At 47.2% G+C, this 20,744-nt stretch overlaps 1 protein-coding gene across 5 annotated transcripts in view; it reads left to right on the top strand.

Annotated features, from left to right (window-relative positions):
* tlk1a (tousled-like kinase 1a) overlaps positions 1–20,744 on the top strand; it is a 279,213-nt gene that overhangs the window by 28,134 nt on the left and 230,335 nt on the right. The window contains exon 1 of one of the 5 annotated variants that reach the window (XM_072475833.1): positions 17,608–17,677. The exons of the other annotated variants lie outside the window; for them this stretch is intronic. The gene's annotated coding sequence lies outside the window, so the exon portion shown is untranslated. Of the gene's footprint in view, positions 1–17,607; positions 17,678–20,744 lie in introns of those variants that run through there. 5 annotated transcript variants of the gene reach the window in all.

Raw genomic sequence — 20,744 nt, forward strand, 5'->3', positions numbered from 1 at the left:
GAAGAACAAAGTCAGTTGTTCTGTGTTATATATTTGCATTATATGATATGCAGTAAGAATTTTTAATTTTGCCCTGACTTTAATGTATAAAAGATGGACCGTATAATAGCATATGGATAGTCAAGCTAAGCCCAAATGTTGTTAAATAATGGGAGAACTTTTGGTTTGCATGGGAAATGCTATAAGTATCTCTTTAAGGTTGACGCGGCTTTGTCACCCTTGACTCTTCTATTTAAATGGTTTTGAAAATATTTTCAAGATAACTATTTAAATGGATAAAATAAATGGAACTCCTCCTGAATCTAGTGATGTTACAGGACTATTGCAAAATTTTTTTTATTGCAAACCATCATGAGCATAATAAAAATGAAAGATGGGGGGGGGGGGGGGGAAATCTGGATAATTGCTCTACAAACCTTATAAGATCAAAAACTATCCAGAAGACCACCCTGGACCTCCAAACTACATTTTGTACAGAATCAGGTCTGTGTCATGGTTGAAGGAATTTGGCAAATGAGCGTTCATCGTATGAGCCAGCAGCTTGTTCCACATGCCAATATTCCCTGGGAAAAGGACAACCTTGTATCTATCCTAATTTTGCCATTACTTAACTTGGCAGTGTGATCCCTGATCCTCCCTGACCTATTCAGTTGAAATAGTTTGTCCACAAAAACAGGCTAATTCCTTCATTATTTTAGAAATCTTGATCAAATTTCCCTAGAGTCTCAGAGGTATAGACCAAGCTCTTTGAGCTTATCCTTTTTTTAAAAAAAAATGCATTCTCTGGATGTGGGCATTATTGCTTGTTCCTTGTTGTGGAGCAGGTGGTGAGCTGCCTTCTTAAACCATTGCAATTGAAGGTATTCCAACAATGCAGTTAAACATGGAGTTTCAAGATTTGTACCCAATGCCAATGAAGGAATGCAAATATTTTTCCAAGTCCGGATAATGTGACCAGGAGGAAAGATTCCACATGTACTGTTCCTGTGCACCTGCAATTTTTCACTTCAAAGGTGGTGGAGGTCACGGGTTTGGGAGGTGCTGTTAAGCCTTGGTGAGTTGTTGCCGTGCATCCTAGTTAGATAACATTGCAGTCAGTGGTTGGTAGAAGGAATCAATGTTTAAACTTGTGGGGCAGACTGTTTTGTCCTGTATGTTAGTATTTCTGCAACTCTAACCAGCCAGGCGAATTGGGAAGATACCATCATCCTCCTGACACCCCTGAGTGTGGGGGCAAAAAGGTTCATTTAGTCAGGAGGGGGAGTCAGTTGCCTTGATCATGAATCCCTGGCATCTGCAGGGCAGGCAGTTCAGTTGGTAGTGGATTTTTGGGGGCAGGTTTTAACAGGGCAGCAACAACGGTGAGTGTGCCTTTTGTTACTCTTGAGGGATAGATGGTTGGATTGATTGGGAGGTGGGGAATTGGAGGGAGGTAGGATGGTTGGAGGCCTTGGGCGGGGGCCACCATGCTATCTGGGTGGGCTAGTTAACACGAGTGAAGTATTATAGACCAAGCTATGTCGTTAGTACCTGTGTGTGTTGCCAGGAGAGAGGTGTGGAGGAGGGAGGTTTTTTTTTTTTGGTGGGTGGGGTGGTGGGGGGGTGGGGGTAGGTTTCTGATATGGGTGTGGTTGGTAAGGCGCAGTTTGGAAGAGATGGATAACGGTGAAAATCCGAGGGCGGGCCTGGCGGATTGCATGAAGCTGGCTGGGGGCTTGCTCAAGAAAGTATGACTGATCGACAGGGGCAGAGGGTGGGGAGCAAACCCCCCAGACCCTCTTCTCTCTCCTCTCTCCTCTTCCCCCCCCCCCCCCCCCCCAAACCCACCACCATGCTGGTTACGTGGGATGTGAGGGGATCGAATATGCCGGTTAAAGCGTGTGGTCACTCACCTGAGGAGTTTGAATGCGGCTGTGGCCTTTTTGCAGGAAACATACCTGAAGATAGGGGACCAGACAAGGCTGAGGAAGGGATAGGTGGCGAAGGTGTTTCATTCGGGGCCGGATATGAAGACGCGGAGGTATACAGTTTTTGATACTGTTGAGGGGATAGCCTATTAGGGGAAAAGAACAGTGGCACCACAGCTGGCCCTTATGCCCAGCAGGGTAGGGCAAAGTGCAGGAGAGCGATAGTTACAGGGGACTCTACAGTAAGGAGCACAGATGGGCGCTTCTGTGGACATAAAAGAGACTCCAGGATGGTATGTTGCCTCCCTGGTGCCAGGGTCAAGGAGTCTCTGATGAACACAGGACATCCTGAAGGAGGAGGGTGAACAGCCAGAGGTCGTAGCACACACCGGTACTAACGACATAGGCAGGAAGAGTGATGAGGTCCTGCAGAAGGAGTTCAGGGAGTTGGGCAGTAAGTTTAAAAAGCAGGACCTCTAGGGTTGTAATCTCAGGATTGCTCCCTGTGCCACGTGCCAGTGAGGCTAGAAATAGGATAGTGCAGCTAAACACGTTGCAAAACTGGTGGTGAAGGAGGGAGGGTTGCAGAATTCTGGACCATTGAGATCTCTTCCGGGGCAGGTGGGATTTGTACCAGAAGGACTGGTTACATCTAAACTGGAGGGGCACCAATATCCTGGCTGGGAGGTTTGCTAGAGTCACACGGGAGGATTTAAACTAGTATGGCAGGGGTGTGGGAGCCAGAGTGTGAGCTTAGAAGATGTGATAACTGATGGGAATATAGAGAACCAAAATAAGAGAACAACATCACCTTCAGGCAGAGCAAAAAAGGTGACAAGTGTGAAAAGGATTGAGGGTGTTGCACCTAAATGCACGCAGTATACAGAACAAGGTAAATGAGCTTGTTGCGCACATTTAAATTGGCCGGTACGATGCTGTGGGCATCACAGATGTGGCTGCAAGGGGATCAGGGCTGGGATCTAAATATCAAAGGATATATGTCCTATCGAATGGACAGGCAGATGGGCAAAGGGGGCGGGGTTGCATTGTTAGTAAGGAATGAAGTTAGATCGATAGCAAGTGGTGATCTAGGATCAGAAGGCATAGAATCTCTTTGGGTAGAGTTGAGGAATCGCAAAGGTAAAAAGATCCTGATGGGAGTTATGTACAGGCCCCCGAGCAGTAGTCAGGATGTGGGGCAGAAAATAAATCCGGAGGTAGAAAAGGCATGTAAAAAGGGCAATATGACAATAATCATGGAGCCTTCAATATGCAGGTGGACTGGGAAAATCAGGTTGCTAGTGGATCCCAAGAAAAGTTATTTGTGGAATGTCTAAGATGTTTTTTTGGAACAGCTTGTGACAGAGCCTTCCAGGGAACAGGCAATTCTGGATTTGGTGATCTGTAATGAGGCAGACTTGATTAGGGAACTTAAGGCGAAGGAACCCTTGGGAGCAGTGACCACAATATGATAGAATTTACACTGCAGTTTGAGCGGGAGAAGCTGGAATCAGGTGAAACGGCATTACAATTAAATAAGGGTAACTACAAAGGCATGAGGGAGGAGCTGGCCAGAATTGATTGGAAAAGGAGCCTAGCACGGAAGACAGTGGAACAGCAATGACAGGGTTTTTTTGGGGTTATTCAGGAGGCACAACAGAAATTCATTCCAAGGAGGAGGAAACATGCTCAGGGGAGGACAAGGCATCCATTGCTGACGAGGGAAGTCAAGGACAGCATAAAAGAAAAAGCATACAAAGTGGTGAGAATTAGTGGGAAGCCATAGGATTGGGAAGCCTTTAAAAGCGAGCAGAGGACAACTAAAAAAGCAATAAGTGGGGAGAAGATGAAGTATGAGTGCAAGCTAGCTTGTAATATAAAGGAAGATAGGAAGAGTTTTTTTTCAATATATAAAAGGTAAGAGAGAAGCAAAAATAGACATTGGACCACTGGAAAATGTGGCTGGAGAAGTAATAATAGGAAACAAAGAAATGGCAGACGAACTGAATACTTACTTTACATCAGTCTTTACGGTGGAAGACACCAGTGGGATGCCAGCGCTCCAGGAGAACCAGGGGCAGAGGTGAGTTGAGTGGCCATCACTAAGGAGAAGGTTCTGGGGAAACTGAAAGGTCTAAAGGTGGATAATGGGCTACACCCCAGAGTTCTAAAATAGATAGCTGAGGAGATTGTAAAGGCATTGGTGGTGATCTTTCAGGAATCATTGGAGGCAGGCAGGGTCCCAGAGGACTGGAATGTGGCTAATGTAACACTCTTTAAGAAGGGAGGGAGGATAAGGGCAGCACCGTGGCGCAGTGGGTTATCCCTGTTGCCTCACTGCGCTGAGGTCCCGGCTCTGGGTCACTGTCCGTGTGGAGTTTGCGCATTCTCCCCGTGTTTGCGTGGGTTTCACCCCCACAACTCAAAAAATATGCAGGGTAGGGCCATGCTAAATTGCCCCTTAATTGGATAAAATGAATTGGGTACTCTAAATTTAAAAGAAAAGGGAGGGAGGATATAGTTGTTTGTATATGGTTTACTGTTACTGTTATAAAATCACAAATGCCTTAATAAAATATTTTACAAAAAAAAAGGGGAGGGAGGCAGAAGATGGGAAATTGTAGGCCGGTTAGCCTGACTTCAGTCATTGGTAAGATTTTACAGTCTATTATTAAAGATGAAATCGCGGAGTACTTGGAAGTGCATGATAAGTCAGCACGGCTTTGTCAAAGGGAGGTAGTGTCAGACAAATCTGTTCTTTTAGGGGGTAACAAGGAAGTTAGACAAAGGAAAACCAGTGGATGTGATTTACTTTGATTTCCAGAAGGCCTTTGACAAGGTGCCGCATAGGAGACTGTTAAATAAGTGAAGAGCCCATGGTGTTAAGGGTAAGATCCTGGCATGGATAGAGGATTGGCTGACTGGCAGAAGGCAAAGAGTGTGAATAAAGGGGTATTTTTCAAGATGGAAGTCGGTGACCAGTGGTGTGCCTCAGGGGTGGTGCTGGGACCACAACTTTTCACAATATAGATTAATGATCTGAAAGAAGGAACTGAAGGCACTGTTGCTAAGTTTGCAGATGATACAAAGATCTGTGGAGGGACATCTGGAGAAGGTAGGTTGGAAAAATACATTAAATTAAATTGTGGTAGATGGGCAATGACTCGTACTAAAAAAGGCACAAAAACCACCTCATAGAGAAAGTCACCCAACTGTGGTTGACCAGAGAAGTTTAAGATCGTATCAGATCAGATGAAGAGATATAGTGTTGCCAGAAAGAGTAGTAATCCTGAGAATTGGGAAGATTTTAGAATTCCGCAGGAGGGTGGGAACCAATGCAGGAAGTCGGAGGGAAGTAATGTGGAGTGAGAAACTAAAGGCAGTAAGGAGAAAAGTGAAAGACAAACCAAAGTCAAAAATCAGAAAGGACCAGAGTACAGAGACTGTGGAGAACTCCGTGAATGGGTCCAGTGAGACAAAGAGAAATAAAACACAGGGAAAGTGTACAAAACATGACCGGATAGATGGTCTGAGAAAGCAGGGCAGAGAGCAAGGGAAGTCTAGATTAAACTGCATTTATTTCGATGCAAGAGGCCTGACGGACAAGGCAGGTGAACTCAGTGCCTGGATGGGGGTATGGGACTGGGATATTATAGCCATAACTGAAACATGGCTCAGGGAGGGGCAGGACTGGCAGCTCAATGTCCCAGGGTACAGATGCTGTAGGAGAGGTAGAACAGGAGGTAAGAGAGGAGGGGGATTTGCGTTTTTGATGGGGAGAATATCACGGCAGTACTGAGAGGGGATATAGCCGAGGATTTGCCCACTGAATCTATATGTGTGGAACTGAAAAATAAGAAGGGAGAGATCATTTTGATAGGACTGTACTACAGACCCCCCCCCCCCCCCCCCAAATAGTCAGTGGGAAATGGAGGAGTAAATATGTAAGGAGATTACAGATAGCTGCAAGAAAAATAGGACGATAATAGTTGGGGACTTTAAACTTTCCCAACATTGGCTGGGAGAGCCATAGCATTAGGGGTTTGGATGGAGAGAAAATTGTTGAGTGTATTCAGGAGAAATTTCTCATTCAGTCTGTGGATGGCTCGACTGGGGGGGGGGGGGGGGGGGGGGGCAAAACTTGACTTCCTCTTGGGAAATAAGGAATGGCACGTCACACAATTGTTAGTGAGGGATCACTTTGGGACCAGTGACCATAATTCCATTAGTTTTAAGATAGCTATGGAGAATGATAGATCTGGCCCAAAAGTTAAAATTCTAAATTGGGGCAAGGCCAATTTTGATGGTATTAGACAGGAACTTTCAAAGGTTGATTGGGGAAGTCTGTTTACAGGCAGAGGGATGGCTGGTAAGTGGGAGGCTTTCAAAAGTGTGTTAACCAGGGTTCAGGGTATGCACGTTCCTTTTGGAGTGAAGAGCAAGGCTTGTAGAAGTCGAGAACCCTGGATGATTCGGGGATATTGATGCCCTGGTCAAAAGAAGGATGCATATGACATGCATAGGCAGCTGGGCCCAAGTGGATCCCTTAAAGAGTATAGAGATTGTTGGAGAAGAATTAAGAGGGTAAAAAGGGGGCATGGGATTGCTTTGGCAGATGAGGCAAAGGAGAATATAAAAAGCTTCTACAAATACATAAAGGGCAAAAGAGTAACTAGAGAGCGAGAGAGTGGGGCGTCGTAAGGATCTACAAGGTCATCAATGTGCAGATCCACCAGAGATGAATGCGATCCTAAATGAATATTTCTCATCGGTATTTACTGTTGAAAAAGGCATGGATGTTAGGGAACTTGGGGAAATATATAGTGATGTCTTGAGGAGTGTACATATTACAGGGAAGGAGGTGTTGGAAGTCTTAAAGCGCATTAAGGTAGATAAATCCCCGTGACCTGATGAAATTTATCCCAGGACGTTGTGGGAGGCTGGAGAAAATTGCGGGTCCTCTAGCAGAGATATTTGAATCATCGACATCCACAGGTGAGATGCCTGAAGATCACAGGGTAGCAAAAGTTGGGCTGGTTTAGCACAGTGGTTTGAGCGCAGGGCTGGTTTAGCACAGTGGGCTAAACAGCTGGCTTGTAATGCTGAACAAGGCCATAGCGCGGGTTCAATTCCCGTACCGGCCTCCCCGAACAGGCGGCGGAAATTGAAGCCTACTTGTGACAAGTTATTATTATTATTTTTATTATTATGTTGTGCCTTTGTTTAAGAAATGCCTGAGGGAAAAGCCTGGGAACTACAGACTGGTCAGCCTAATGTCTGTGGTGGGTAAGTATTCTTTTAAAAAAAAAAAAAAAAAAAAAAAAATTTTTATTAAGGTTTTCATAAAATATCAATAACAAAATGAAAAAAGGTTAAGTACAAAACACAGTCCAGAAAAGCAACCCTCCAAACCCCTCTACCCCCTATACATAGATAATAAATTAACATGAACACACCGACTTAACTGAGCAGGTATACACACCCCCTCAGACCCTCCAGTGTAAATAACAAAAATAAAGTCAACCCCCCCCCCCCCCCCCCCCAACTGCTGCTGCCATTGACCAATGTCTACTGTTCTGCCAGGAAGTCTAAGAACGGTTGCCACCGCCTAATGAACCCTTGTACCGACCCTCTCAAGGCGAATTTCACCCTCTCCAACTTAATAAACCCTGCCATATCGTTGATCCAGGATTCCACGCTTGGGGGCCTCGCATCCTTCCACTGAAGAAGAATCCTTCGCCGGGCGACCAGGGACGCAAAGGCCAGAATACCGGCGTCTTTCGCCTCCTGCACTCCCGGCTCCTCTGCGACCCCAAATATTGCGAGCCCCCAGCCCGGTTTGACCCTGGATCCTACCACCCTCGACACCGTCCTCGCTACGCCCTTCCAAAATTCCCCCCCCCCCCCCCCCCCCCCAAGAACCGGCTCATCCTTGTCCCGGTCATGTGTGCCCTGTGCAGCACCTTAAACTGTATGAGGCTGAGCCTCGCACACGCAGAGGAAGAATTCCCTCTCCCTAGGGCATCTGCCCACGTCCCCTCGTCGATCTCCTCTCCCAACTCCTCCTCCACCTAACTTTCACCTCCACCACCGAGGCCTCCTCCTCCTCCTGCATCACCTGGTAAGTTTCCAAGATCCCCCCCCCCCCCCCCCCAGAGCAGAGCACCCTGTCCTGTACTGTGTGTGGCAGTAGCCGTGGGAATTGCACCACCTGCCGCCTGGCAAACGCCCTTACCTGTAAGTACCTGAAGGTGTTCCCCGGGGGGAGCCCGTACTTCTCCAGCTCACCCGGGCTCACAAACTTCCCGTCCACAACCAGGTCCCCCAACTTTCGTATCCCTGCCTTGTGCCACCCCGAAAACCCTCCATCTGTTCTCCCTGGGACGAACCGGTGGTTCCCCCGTATTGGGGTCCACACCGAGGCCCCCCCCCCCCCCCCCCCCCCCCCCGTGCCCCCTCCACAGCCCCCAGATTTTGAGGGCAGCCGCCACCACCCAGCTCGCGGTATACCTCCTTGGAGGGAACGGCAGCGGCGCCGTTGCTAGCGCCCCCAGACTCTTACCCACACAAGACAGCCTCTTCCATGCAGCCCCCTCCCCCATCATCACCCACTTGCGCGCCATCGTCACATTGGCGGCCCAGTAGTACCCACAGAGGTTGGGCAGCGCCAGCCACCCCCCCCCCCCCCTTATCTCTACTCCGCTCCCGGAACACCCTTCTTACCCTCGGAGTCCCTCGCGCCCACACAAACCCCATTATACTCCCGTTGACCCGCCTAAAAAAGGCCTTCGGGATAAACACTGGGAGGCACTGGAACAGGAACAAGAACCTTGGGAGCACCGTCATCTTGACTGACTGCACCCTACCCGCCAAGGACAGCGGCAACGCGTCCCACCTCTTTAACTCCTCCTCCATTTGCTCCACCAGCCTTGTGAAATTAAGCCTATGCAGGGCCCCCCCGGCTCCTGGCCACCTGGACCCCCAAATAGCTGAAGCTCCTCTCGGCCCTTTATTGTGGGAGCTCGCCAGTCCCCCACTCCTGGTCCCCTGGGTGAACCACGAACAGCTCGCTCTTCCCCATGTTGAGCTTGTACCCCGAGAAGTCCCTGAATTCCCTAAAGATCCTCATTACCTCCGGCATTCCCCCCACCAGGTCCGCCACATATAGCAGCGAATCGTCCGCATAGAGGCGACACCCTCTGCTCCTCCCCATCCCGCACCAACCCCCTCCAGTTCCTCGACTCCCTCAGTGCCATAGCCAGGGGTTCAATCGCCAGTGCGAAGAGCAGGGGGGACAGGGGACACCCCTGCCTCGTCCCTCGGTGCAACCGAAAGTACTTGGACCTCCTCCTGTTCGTGGTCACACTTGCCATCGGGACCTCATACAACAGCCTAACCCACCTGGCAAACCCCTCCCCAAACCCAAACCTCTTCAGCACCTCCCACAGGTACCCCCACTCTTCCCTATCGAAGGCTTTCTCAGCGTTCATCGCCACCACTATCTCCGCCTCCCCCTCCCTCGTCGGCATCATGATAACGTTCAAAAGCCTCCGCACATTCGCGTTCAATTGCCTGCCCTTCACGAACCCCGTCTGATCTTCGTGGATGATCTGCGGCACACAATCCTCAATCCTCGTGGCTAAGCCCTTCGCCAGCACCTTGGCATCTATGTTTAGCAACAAAATCAGCCTGTAAGACCCACACTGCAGGGGATCCTTGTCCCGCTTCAGGATCAAGGAGATCAGTGCCTGGGACATCGTCGGGGGCAAAGCCACCCCCTCCCTTGCCTCATTGAAAGTCCTAACTAGCAACGGGCCCAACAGGTCCATATATATTTTATAGAATTCGACCGGGAAACCATCCGGCCCCGGTGCCTTTCCTGCCTGCATGCTTCCTATCCCTTTGGTCAGCTCCTCCAGCCCAATCGGGGCCCCCAGTCCCGCCACCAGTTCCTCCTCCACCTTCGGAAACCTCAATTGGTCCAGAAAGCAGCCCATCCCTCCCTCTTCCAGTGGGGGCTTGGACTGGTACAATTCCTCATAAAAGTCCCTGAAGACCCCATTGATGCCAATCCCACTCCGCAACACACTCCCTCCCCTGTGCTTAACTCCCCCGATCTCCCTAGTTGCGTCCCGCTTCCGAAGCTGATGCACCAGCATCCGGCTTGCCTTTTCCCCATACTCTTAAATCGCCCCTGGGTGTTCCTCCACTGCACCTCCGCCTTCCTTGTGGTCACCAGGTCAGATTCGGCCTGGAGGCTGCGCCCCTTCTTTAACAATCCTTCCTCGGGCACCTCGGCATACCTCATGTCCACCCTCACCATCTCCCCCTCCAACCTCTCCCTCTCCACCCGCTCCCTCCTCCTAATGGAGATCTCCCTAATGGAGACCAACTCTCCCCTAACCACCGCCTTCAGCGCCTCCCATACCATCCCCACTCGGACATCCCTGTTATCGTTGGCCTCCAGATATCTCTCTATGCTTCCTCGGACCCGCTCACTCACTTCCTCGTCCGCCAACAGCCCCACTTCCAAGCGCCACAACGGGCACTGGTCCTTCTCCCCCAGCTCCAAGTCCACCCAATGTGGGGCGTGATCCGAAATGGCTATCGCAGAGTACTCGGTATCCTCTACTCTCGATCAGCGCCCTGCTCAAAATAAAAAAGTCTATCCGGGAATAAGCCTTATGGACATGTGAGAAGAATGAAAATTCCCTAGCCCCCGGTCTTGCAAATCTCCAAGGGTCCACCCCTCCCATCTGGTCCATAAACCCCCTCTGCACTATAGCCGCCACCGGCTTCCTACCCATCCTAGACCTGGAGCGATCCAGCACCGTGTTAAAGTCTCCCCACCCATTATCAGGCCCCCCACTTCCAAGTCTGGGATCCGACCCAACATGCGCCGCATACAACTCGCATCGTCCCAATTCGGGGCATACACATTGACCAGTACCACCCTCTCTCCCTGCAGCTTAGCACTTAACATTACGTACCTATCGCCATTGTCTGCCACAATGCTCGACGCCTCGAATGACACCTCCTTTCCCACCAATATCGCCACCCCTCGATTTTTGGCATCCAGCCCCAAATGAAACACCTGACCTACCCACCCTTTCCTCGATCTTACCTGGTCTGTCACCTTCAGGTGTGTCTCCTGGAGCATAACCACGTCCGCCTTCAGCCCCTTCAGGTGCGCGAACACGCGGGCCCGCTTAACCGGCCCATTCAGTCCCCTTACATTCCAGGTTATCAGCCGGATCAGGGAGCTACCCACCCCCCTCCCCCGCCGACTAGCCATAACCCATCCTTGGCCAGCCACGCGCCCGTTCCCCACGGCGGCAGACCCCCGTCTCAACGCTCTCCACTTGCTCCAGCTCCCAGTTCACCCCCCCATTGCACTTCCGCAAGTCAGCTGACTCCTGCTGACCCCAGCCACTCCCGCCTCTCCTTCGACTCCTCCCATTGTGTGACACACCCTCCTCTTCCGTTCCCCATCCGCAGGCTGTCCCCCTCCCCGTCCCATCCTAAGCGCGGGAAAAAGCCCGCGCTTTCCACCTACCCAACCCCGCCACCTCTGACGCAGCTCCTTTTACAGGCCCAGTCCCCTCACCCCCGACTCAGGCCTCCCCCTCCCCCGCGGGGCTCATCTCACCGCCGACCATCCACCCCTGTTCCATTTGCTTACCCCCCTCTAAGAGCCACCCCAACCAACCCAGCCAAAACAGTGCCCAACCCGCCCTAACCACCCTCACTGGACCAGAAAGAGAAAAGAAAAAAAAAAAACAAGAGCAAAGGACCCCCCTCAAAAAGTAACATATCAACCGCAATCCCCAAACACCCATCCCGACCCTCAATCTGTGTCCAACCTCTCGGCCTGAACAATGCCCACGCCTCCTCCGGAGACTCAAAATAATGGTGCCGGTCCTTGTGGGTGGCCCACAGTCGCGCCGGCTGCAACATGCTCTGTCTCCATTTCAGAGAATTGTGCCCCATGTCTCTCGAATTTGGAGTTTTTTGAAGGGGTAACCAAGAAGCTAAATGAGGGCAGTGCAGACGCCATTGTCTACATGGACTTTAGCAAGGCCTTTGACAAGGTACCGCATGGTAGGTTGTTGCATCAGGTTAAATCTCACGGGATCCAGGCTGAGGTAGCCAGTTGCATACAAAATTGACTTGATGATAGAAGACAAGGGTGGTTGTGAAGGGTTGTTTTCAAACTGGAGGCCTATGACCAGCAGTGTGCCTCAAGGATCAGGGATGGGTCCACTGTTATTTGTTATTTATATTAATGATTTGGATGAGCATTAAGGAGGCATGGTTAGTAAGTTTGCAGATGACACCAAGATTGGTGGCGTAGTGGACAGTGAAGAAGGTTATCTAGGATTGCAAAAGGATCTTGATCAATTGTGCCAGTGGGCTGATGAAATGCAGATGGAGTTTAATTTAGATAAATGTGAGGTGATGCATGGACCTACTCAGTTAATAAAGAACAAAGAACAAAGAAATGTACAGCACAGGAACAGGCCCTTCGGCCCTCCAAGCCCGTGCCGACCATACTGCCCGACTAAACTACAATCTTCTACACTTCCTGGGTCCGTATCCTTCTATTCCCATCCTATTCATATATTTGTCAAGATGCCCCTTAAATGTCCCTATCGTCCCTGCCTCCACTACCTCCTCCGGTAGTGAGTTCCAGGCACCCACTACCCTCTGCGTAAAAAACTTGCCTCGTACATCTACTCTAAACCTTGCCCCTCTCACCTTAAACCTATGCCCCCTAGTAATTGACCCCTCTACCCTGGGGAAAAGCCTCTGACTATCCACTCTGTCTATGCCCCTCATAATTTTGTATACCTCTATCAGGTCGCCCCTCAACCTCCTTCGTTCCAGTGAGAACAAACCGAGTTTATTCAATCGCTCCTCATAGCTTATGCCCTCCATACCAGGCAACATTCTGGTAAATCTCTTCTGCACCCTCTCTAAAGCCTCCACATCCTTCTGGTAGTGTGGCGACCAGAATTGAACACTATACTCCAAGTGTGGCCTAACTAAGGTTCTATACAGCTGCAACATGACTTGCCAATTCTTATACTCAATGCCCCGGCCAATGAAGGCAAGCATGCCGTATGCCTTCTTGACTACCTTCTCCACCTGTGTAGCCCCTTTCAGTGATCTGTGGACCTGTACTCCTAGATCTCTTTGACTTTCAATACTCTTGAGGGTTCTACCATTCACTGTATATTCCCTACCTGCATTAGCCCTTCCAAAATGCATTACCTCACATTTGTCCAGGTTAAACTCCATCTGCCATCTCTCCGCCCAAGTCTCCAGACAATCTAAATCCTGCTGTATCCTCAGACAGTCCTCATCGCTATCCGCAATTCCACCAACCTTTGTGTCGTCTGCAAACTTACTAATCAGACCAGTTACATTTTCCTCCAAATCATTTATATATACTACAAAGAGCAAAGGTCCCAGCACTGATCCCTGTGGAACACCACTGGTCACAGCCCTCCAATTAGAAAAGCATCCCTCCATTGCTACCCTCTGCCTTCTATGGCCTAGCCAGTTCTGTATCCACCTTGCCAGTTCACCCCTGATCCCGTGTGACTTCACCTTTTGTACTAGTCTACCATGAGGGACCTTGTCAAAGGCCTTACTGAAGTCCATATAGACAACATCTACTGCCCTACCTGCATCAATCATCTTAGTGACCTCCTCGAAAAACTCTATCAAGTTAGTGAGACACGACCTCCCCTTCACAAAACCGTGCTGCCTCTCACTAATACGTCCATTTGCTTCCAAATGGGAGTAGATCCTGTCTCGAAGAATTCTCTCCAGTAATTTCCCTACCACTGAAGTAAGGCTCACCGGCCTGTAGTTCCCGGGATTATCCCTGCCACCCTTCTTAAACAGAGGAACAACATTGGCTATTCTCCAGTCCTCCGGGACATCCCCTGAAGACAGCGAGGATCCAAAGATTTCTGTCAAGGCCTCAGCAATTTCCTCTCCAGCCTCCTTCAGTATTCTGGGGTAGATCCCATCCGGCCCTGGGGACTTATCTACCTTAATATTTTTTAAGACACCCAACACCTCGTCTTTTTGGATCACAATGTGACCCAGGCTATCTACACCCCCTTCTCCAGACTCAACATCTACCAATTCCTTCTCTTTGGTGAATAAGAGAGAGGGTGTTGGGGAGAGTTATAGAACAAAATGATCAGGGAGTACAGGTTCATGGCTCCTTGAAAGTGGAGTCACAGGTAGATAGGGTGGTGAAGAAGGCATTCGGCATACTTGGTTTAATTGGTCAGAACATTGAATACAGGAGTTGGGATGTCTTGTAAGAAAGGATATTAAACTAGAAAGAGTGCAGATCAGATTTACTAGGATGCTACTGGGACTTGATGGTTGGAATTATAAGGAGAGGCTGGATAGACTGGGGCTTTTTTCCCTGGAGTGTAGGAGGTTCAGGGGTGAACTTGTAGAGGTCTATATAAAAAGAGGGGCATAGATAAGGTAGATAGTCAACATCTTTCCCAAAGGTAGGGGAGTCTAAAACTAGTCTCAAACATAGGTTTAACTTGAGGGGAGAGCTACAAAAGGGGCCAGAGGGGCAATTTTTCTTACACAGGGTGGTGAATGTTTGGAACGAGCTGCCAGAGGCATTAGTAGAGGCGGGTACAATTTTGTCTTTTAAAAAGTATTAAGACAGTTTTTGTTTGCCTAAGATGAGTATAGAGGGATATGGGCCAAATGTGGGCAATTGGGACTAGCTTAGTAATAAAAACTGGGCGTCATGGACAAGTTGGGCCGAAGTGCCTGTTTACATGCTGTAAACCTCTATGACTATGGCCAAGAAGAGTGGATATGAGAGTAGACTAGCAAGAGATGTAAAAACAGATTGTAATTCTTTCTTTAGGTATGTAAATGGAGAGCGTTTAGTGAAGGTAACTGCTGACCTATTAGAGGCAGAAACAGGTGAAATTATATTGGAGAACAAGGAAATTGCAATGACGGTAAACAAATACTTTGCATCGTCTTCACAGTAGGAACTCACAAAGAATATTCCTGAAATAATGGGGAATCGTGTCTCGTGATAATGAGGAACTTGAAGAAAAAAGTATAAAGAAAGAAATAGTGGAACTAAGTGGTGGCCTGACAACCGGCATCCTAGGGTTTCAAAAGTGGCAGCTGCAGAGATAGTGGATGCATCTTTCAGAATTCCTTCAGATTCTCAAAACAGTTCCCAAGGATTGGAAGACAGCCAACCGTATCCTGCCACTAAAGAAAGGAGGGAGATAGAAAGCTGGAACTATAGGCAAGTTTGCCTAACAGAAGTAGACAAAAATAATTCATTATTGGGGATGTGGAAAGAGTGCATGTTGAAACTCATTTTGATTGAGCAGATTCAGCATGTATTTATGAAAGGGAAATAGTGTTTGAAAAATCTGTAACTGGTGAGATGAAAAGAAGAGAGCCAGTAGATTTGGTGTTTTTAGACTTTCAGAAAGCATTTGATAAGTTGCCACTCAAGGTTATACAAAATAGAAGGGGTATGTTTGCTCCCTTCCAAACCTTTGGAACCGTTCTAGAATGTAAGAAATTTTGGAATATCAAAATCAATGCAAACACTATCTGCAGCTAACACTAACTTTAGGATGCAGGTGGTCTGGCTTAGGGGATTGTTGCCATTAGTCCACCATTCGTCCCTTCTCTAGTACCATTTCATACGGACTTCCCTCAGTTCCTCATTCACACTAGACAGTTGATTCCCCATTTATCTCTGGAATGTTCTTTGTTTCATGACATGTGGGTAATATGTTATCATGGTCTGAGAATTGATTCATGGATGAAAACAGAGTAGGAATATCCACATCAGTGATTTGGATATGGGGACCAAATGTAATATTTCCAAGTTTGCTAATAACACAAAACTAGGTGGGAATGAGAGTTGTAAGGAGGACCCAAATGGGCTTCAGAGGGTTTAGACAGGCTAAGTGAGTGGTCAAGAACATGGCAGAGGGAGCAGATGGAATACGGTATGAAAAAAGGTGAAGTTATCAACTTTGGTGGGAAAAACAAATGCAGAGTATTAATGCAGAGTAATTCTTAAATGGTGAGAGATTGGGAAGTGTTATTTATCCGTACGACCTGAATGTCCTTGTTCATAAGCCACTGAAAGTCAACATGCAGGTGCAGCAAGCAATTCGGAAGCCAAGTGGTACGTTGGCCTTTATTGCAAGAGGATTTGAGTACAGCAGTAGATGCCTTACAGCAATTGGTGAGACTACACTTGAAATTTCTTCACTTGAGGGTGGTGAATCTGTGGAATTCTTACCCAGAGAACTGTGGAGAGTAGGTTAAAGATCGCGATCAATAGATTTCTATATCTAAGATATCGAGGGATATGGGGATAGTGTGGGGAAAATGGCATTGAGGTTGATGATCTAGTTGAATGGTGGAGCAGGCTCAAACGACTGAATGGCTATGCCTATGTTTCCATGTTCCTAATAATTGGGATATTTTCAGGGTGACTGACTAACCAGCAGTGTATGGAAGCCAGGACCAGGCTCAATTTATACTAATGATTAAGATGAGTGTAACATTTCTGAGTTTGCTGACATAACAAAGTTGGTCGGAAAAAATTGAGGACACCGAGGTTGCCGAGGGATACAAACATATTGGGTGAGTAGGCAAGAACGTGGCAGATGGAATACAATGCGAGGATATAGATAGGTTGTGTGAGTGAAATACAAGGTGAAATTTGTCCGGTTTGTTTTGGGGTGGGGGGGTGGGGTGGGTTAGACAATGTTTTGAATGGCTAGAGATTGGGAAATGCTTCCTTTCAGAGGGACCTGGATGCCCATGTACATGAATCATAGAAAGGTAACATGCAAAAACAGCAAGCAACTAGAAAAGCAAATGCTAAGGGAGGCTTTGTTACAAATGGCTTGAAGTATGCAATACTACAATTATACAGATATTGGTGATGCCACACCTGGAGTACAATGCAGTTTTAATTTCCTTACCCGAGGAAGAAAATACTTGCTCTAGAGGGAGTGCAATGAGTGTTCAAAATCTGGTGTTTGGGATGAATGGATTGTCCTGCAAGGAGAGATTGAGTAGTCTGGGCCTAAGTTGCTTGGAGTTTAGAAGAACGATAGGTGATCTAATCGGTTATCTAATTAGAGAGTATAAAATTCTTAAGGCCCTTGACAGGATGGATGCTGAGAAAATATTTCCCCTGGCTGGAGGAATCTAGAACAGGAGTTTTCAAACCCAGGGTGGGTGTCGGGAGGGTCGTGGAACGACCGGTCGTGACGTTCCCGATCGCGGGAGAAGCACCCAACAGCCGTGACCGGCTTTTAGCTTGAGAATGCTGCCAGTAGCCACAGCAGTTTGTCTTGCTCCATCCGATTGGCACCAAATTATCCAATGGGTGATTAGCTTTCCTTTTTAAAAAATCTTTTTATTGGCATTTTCAAAATTATGTACGTTGCCATTCGTTTTCATTTATTGTACAGTGTAAAAAAAGGCTTTTGTCTTGCATTTCTTTGTTTACAAATTGTTGTCGTCTAGTTCGGCATGTCGGCCCCTAGCCCCCCTTTCCCTAACCCCTCCCCATCTCCCTGATTAGCTTTCCTAACGTCTCATCCGATGTCTAATTGTTCCGTTGACCAATAGGAGGAGGCGGGGGCGCTATTTCAAGCGGTGGACTGTTGGAGCTCTGGGCCTGTGAATGACATGGAGAGCTGCTGAGTGAAGTTTGTGTGAGTAGTGAGAATGACAGGTCACAATGCTGGCAGTCAGCACCAATTCACTTGCTTCCACAGGTACGTCAATGCCTACACCATCACGCGAGGGAAGAGGAAGTATGTGATAGCTACAAAAACAGGGATTGCAGTAATTTGTTTGTTCTTCAAACAAGAAGATCCAAGAAGGAGGCACCAGCAGCAATCACAGAAAATAAATTGTGTGGTTCGCACCTGGGGCAGGGCAAGTGGAATTTAAGCACCAGCATGTGAAATCTGTGTGAATGTTTGAAACCTCTGCAATCGTGTCACTATAATGGTGTATTATAGGTTATCAGTCTTTACAAACAAAACTCATGGGACACCATGTGCTTTTTCTAAAAAAAAAGAATGCTGTCCACATGTATGCACGCTCGGGTAGATCTGGCAGTGCACGGGGCAGATTGCCACCTCCTGACATCAGCCTGCTATCCCAGTACCGTCTCGTCCTGATGTCATCATGCTGTCCCAGGACCAAATTTATTGTCAAAAACGGCAGAGTCATGTGCCTGGAATGTACAACATCATGTTAGTGATCCGTGCTTTGGCCGCAAAATCCTGAAGGAGAGCTTCCTCCGTTTTGCAGCTGCCAGCAAGCAAGCAACAGGAGTGTGTGAAGAACTGAAGATGGATCAGTTTGTAATAAGGAAGAGAGGACCAGAAACGCAGGCCAGGATCTCACCACTAAATCTGCTGGAGAGAGCTTCTCAGGAGACTCAATGGCAGGACAAAGTAGTGCTGGTGTGAGTTCCAGGATGCCTCGAGAAGAAGCTGAAATTGGAAACAAAGCAGCATAAAGAAGATTTCTTGAGCTATGGCTTTATTGTGCCAATGCAAGCCGGGATGCAATGCCCATGTGCGTTATGTGCAGGGAAATATTGGCAAATGAAAGATTAAACCCTCAACTTGAAAATCATTTGAAGACTAAGCATGGCGAGGTCAAACCTCTTGATTTCTTTCAAAGGATGCAGCGAGATCTTAAATCATCAGCCAAAGCCCTTGGTAGAAATGTAACATTAGATGACAAAAGAAGTGAGATCGTGAGGATCAAGCCAGGCTTACCTGTCGCATTAAAGGTAAGCAAAAAAAGTTAGTAATGAAGTTCGGGCAACGTGGGTCACGAAGGTCGGTCGATCTAGAACATTGGGTGGGAGTCTCGGAATAAGGAGTACCCATTTTGGGCTTTTTTTTTGGGGGGGGTGCAAGAATTGTTTTTTCTTGCTCAGAGGGTTTTAAATCTTTCAAATTCAATACCCCAAAGAGCTGTTGATGCTTAGTGGTTGAGTATATTCACGACAGAAGTAGAATATGCTAAGGCAATTAAGGGTATGGGGATAGTGAAGGAAAGTGGAGTTGAGGTAGAATTTCATCCATAATCTTATTGAATGACAAAGCAGTCTTGAAGGACCAAATGCCCTACTTATGCTTCTACTTCTTGCATTCTTATGCTCTTGTATTAAATGAGTATTTTGCATCTGTCTTCTCAAAGGAAGCTGGTTCATAAGAGGAGAGAAGAGGGGATTTCTGACAGGGTAGTAAAAATAAAAATGGAAATGTAGCCACACTCCCAGAGGATCCTGGGCTGCTCTCCCCTTTGAGAGCTGACTGGTGATTTAACTGGAGGCTTACCACAACTCCAGGAGAGGCAAGGTTGAGAAGGTGGGGCCTTCATGAATAACCTCAGCCAGCACAGGAATTCAACCTGGATAGAGAAGACATACAAGACCTGAATTACTGAAAGCAAGTCACTTATTCTGGATGGCATGCATTCTAGATTAATGAAAAAATCAAAGATAGAAAATACATTTAATCATGTAGAAGGTTGAGATGTGACCTAGAGGGTTTCAAGATAATTAGAAGTTTTAATGGATTAAGTAAAGAAAAAAATAGTTATACTCCTGATTGGGACTGGTTTATGCAGTCTGGGGCTTGTTTAGCATAGTCGGCTAAACAGCTAGCTTGTGATGCAGAACAAGGCCAGTAGCACGGGTTCAATTCCCGTACCGGCCTCCCCGAACAGGTGCCAGAATGTGGCGACTAGGGACTTTTCACAGTAACTTCATTGAAGCCTATTTCAATAAGCTATTATTATTATTATTATTATTATTATTATTAGTCAAAGGTCATAGATTTAAAAGTAGTAGCAAAAAATTTAGAGACGTGAGGAATCTCTTGAGTTGTCAGGATCTGGAATGCTGTATCTAAAATGGTGATTCCATAAATAATTTTGAGATGGTTTCACAGGTATTTGAGAATGAGGAGCTTTTAAGCTTATAGAGGTGTGAGACACAACACAATTGCTCTTTTGAAGAGCACAAAGACCTGGGTGGCCTCCTAGATAATCACCAATATATTCTGAAGTATGAGAGCGTATGAATTAAACTCTGAAACCTATTGCGTATCCTCTGCAGGCAATAATGTCCATTTTAAAGTGTTTGCAAACGGTCTGTTCTTTGCTCATCGGATTATATGTGATAAAAAGAAAATATTAAAATGTTTAGGAGTCCTGTGTACTCTATGAATGAAAACCTTTTGGATTTTCAAATTAGATCAACATTAAGATTGCAATTCTTTTTCAAATGTGGTTGTTTTTCATTTTCATTTTGTTTTATCTGTAGAGGAAATGGTGATTGGGATACATGGTTAAAATGCACACTACAGACATTTTAAAATGGCAGTTATTTGGACTATGCTTGCAGTTTCAGTTATCAATGAATTTGATATCTGCCTTTGTTTTGATGGACTACGGATTATTTGCGTTTGACTACGTTTGACCTTTATTCTGGCTTGTACCTACATGACCACAGAAGTGAAATGAAAAGATGGTCACAGGTTTTTAACTGACCTGAGTTAATTTGCGCACCAATTTGGAAAGAAGAGTTGTACTTGGATTTTTAAATTCATTCATGAGATGTGGACACTGCTGGCCAGATCAGTATTTTTATTGCCCTCCCTAATGTCCCTTGAGACGTTGGCGGTGAGCGGCCTTCTTGAACAGCTGTAGACCTTGTGGGATAAGTAACCCGCAATGCTGTTGACCCAGTGA

Source organism: Scyliorhinus torazame, chromosome 2 (genome assembly GCF_047496885.1).
Source record: "Scyliorhinus torazame isolate Kashiwa2021f chromosome 2, sScyTor2.1, whole genome shotgun sequence".
Taxonomy (NCBI): domain Eukaryota; kingdom Metazoa; phylum Chordata; class Chondrichthyes; order Carcharhiniformes; family Scyliorhinidae; genus Scyliorhinus; species Scyliorhinus torazame.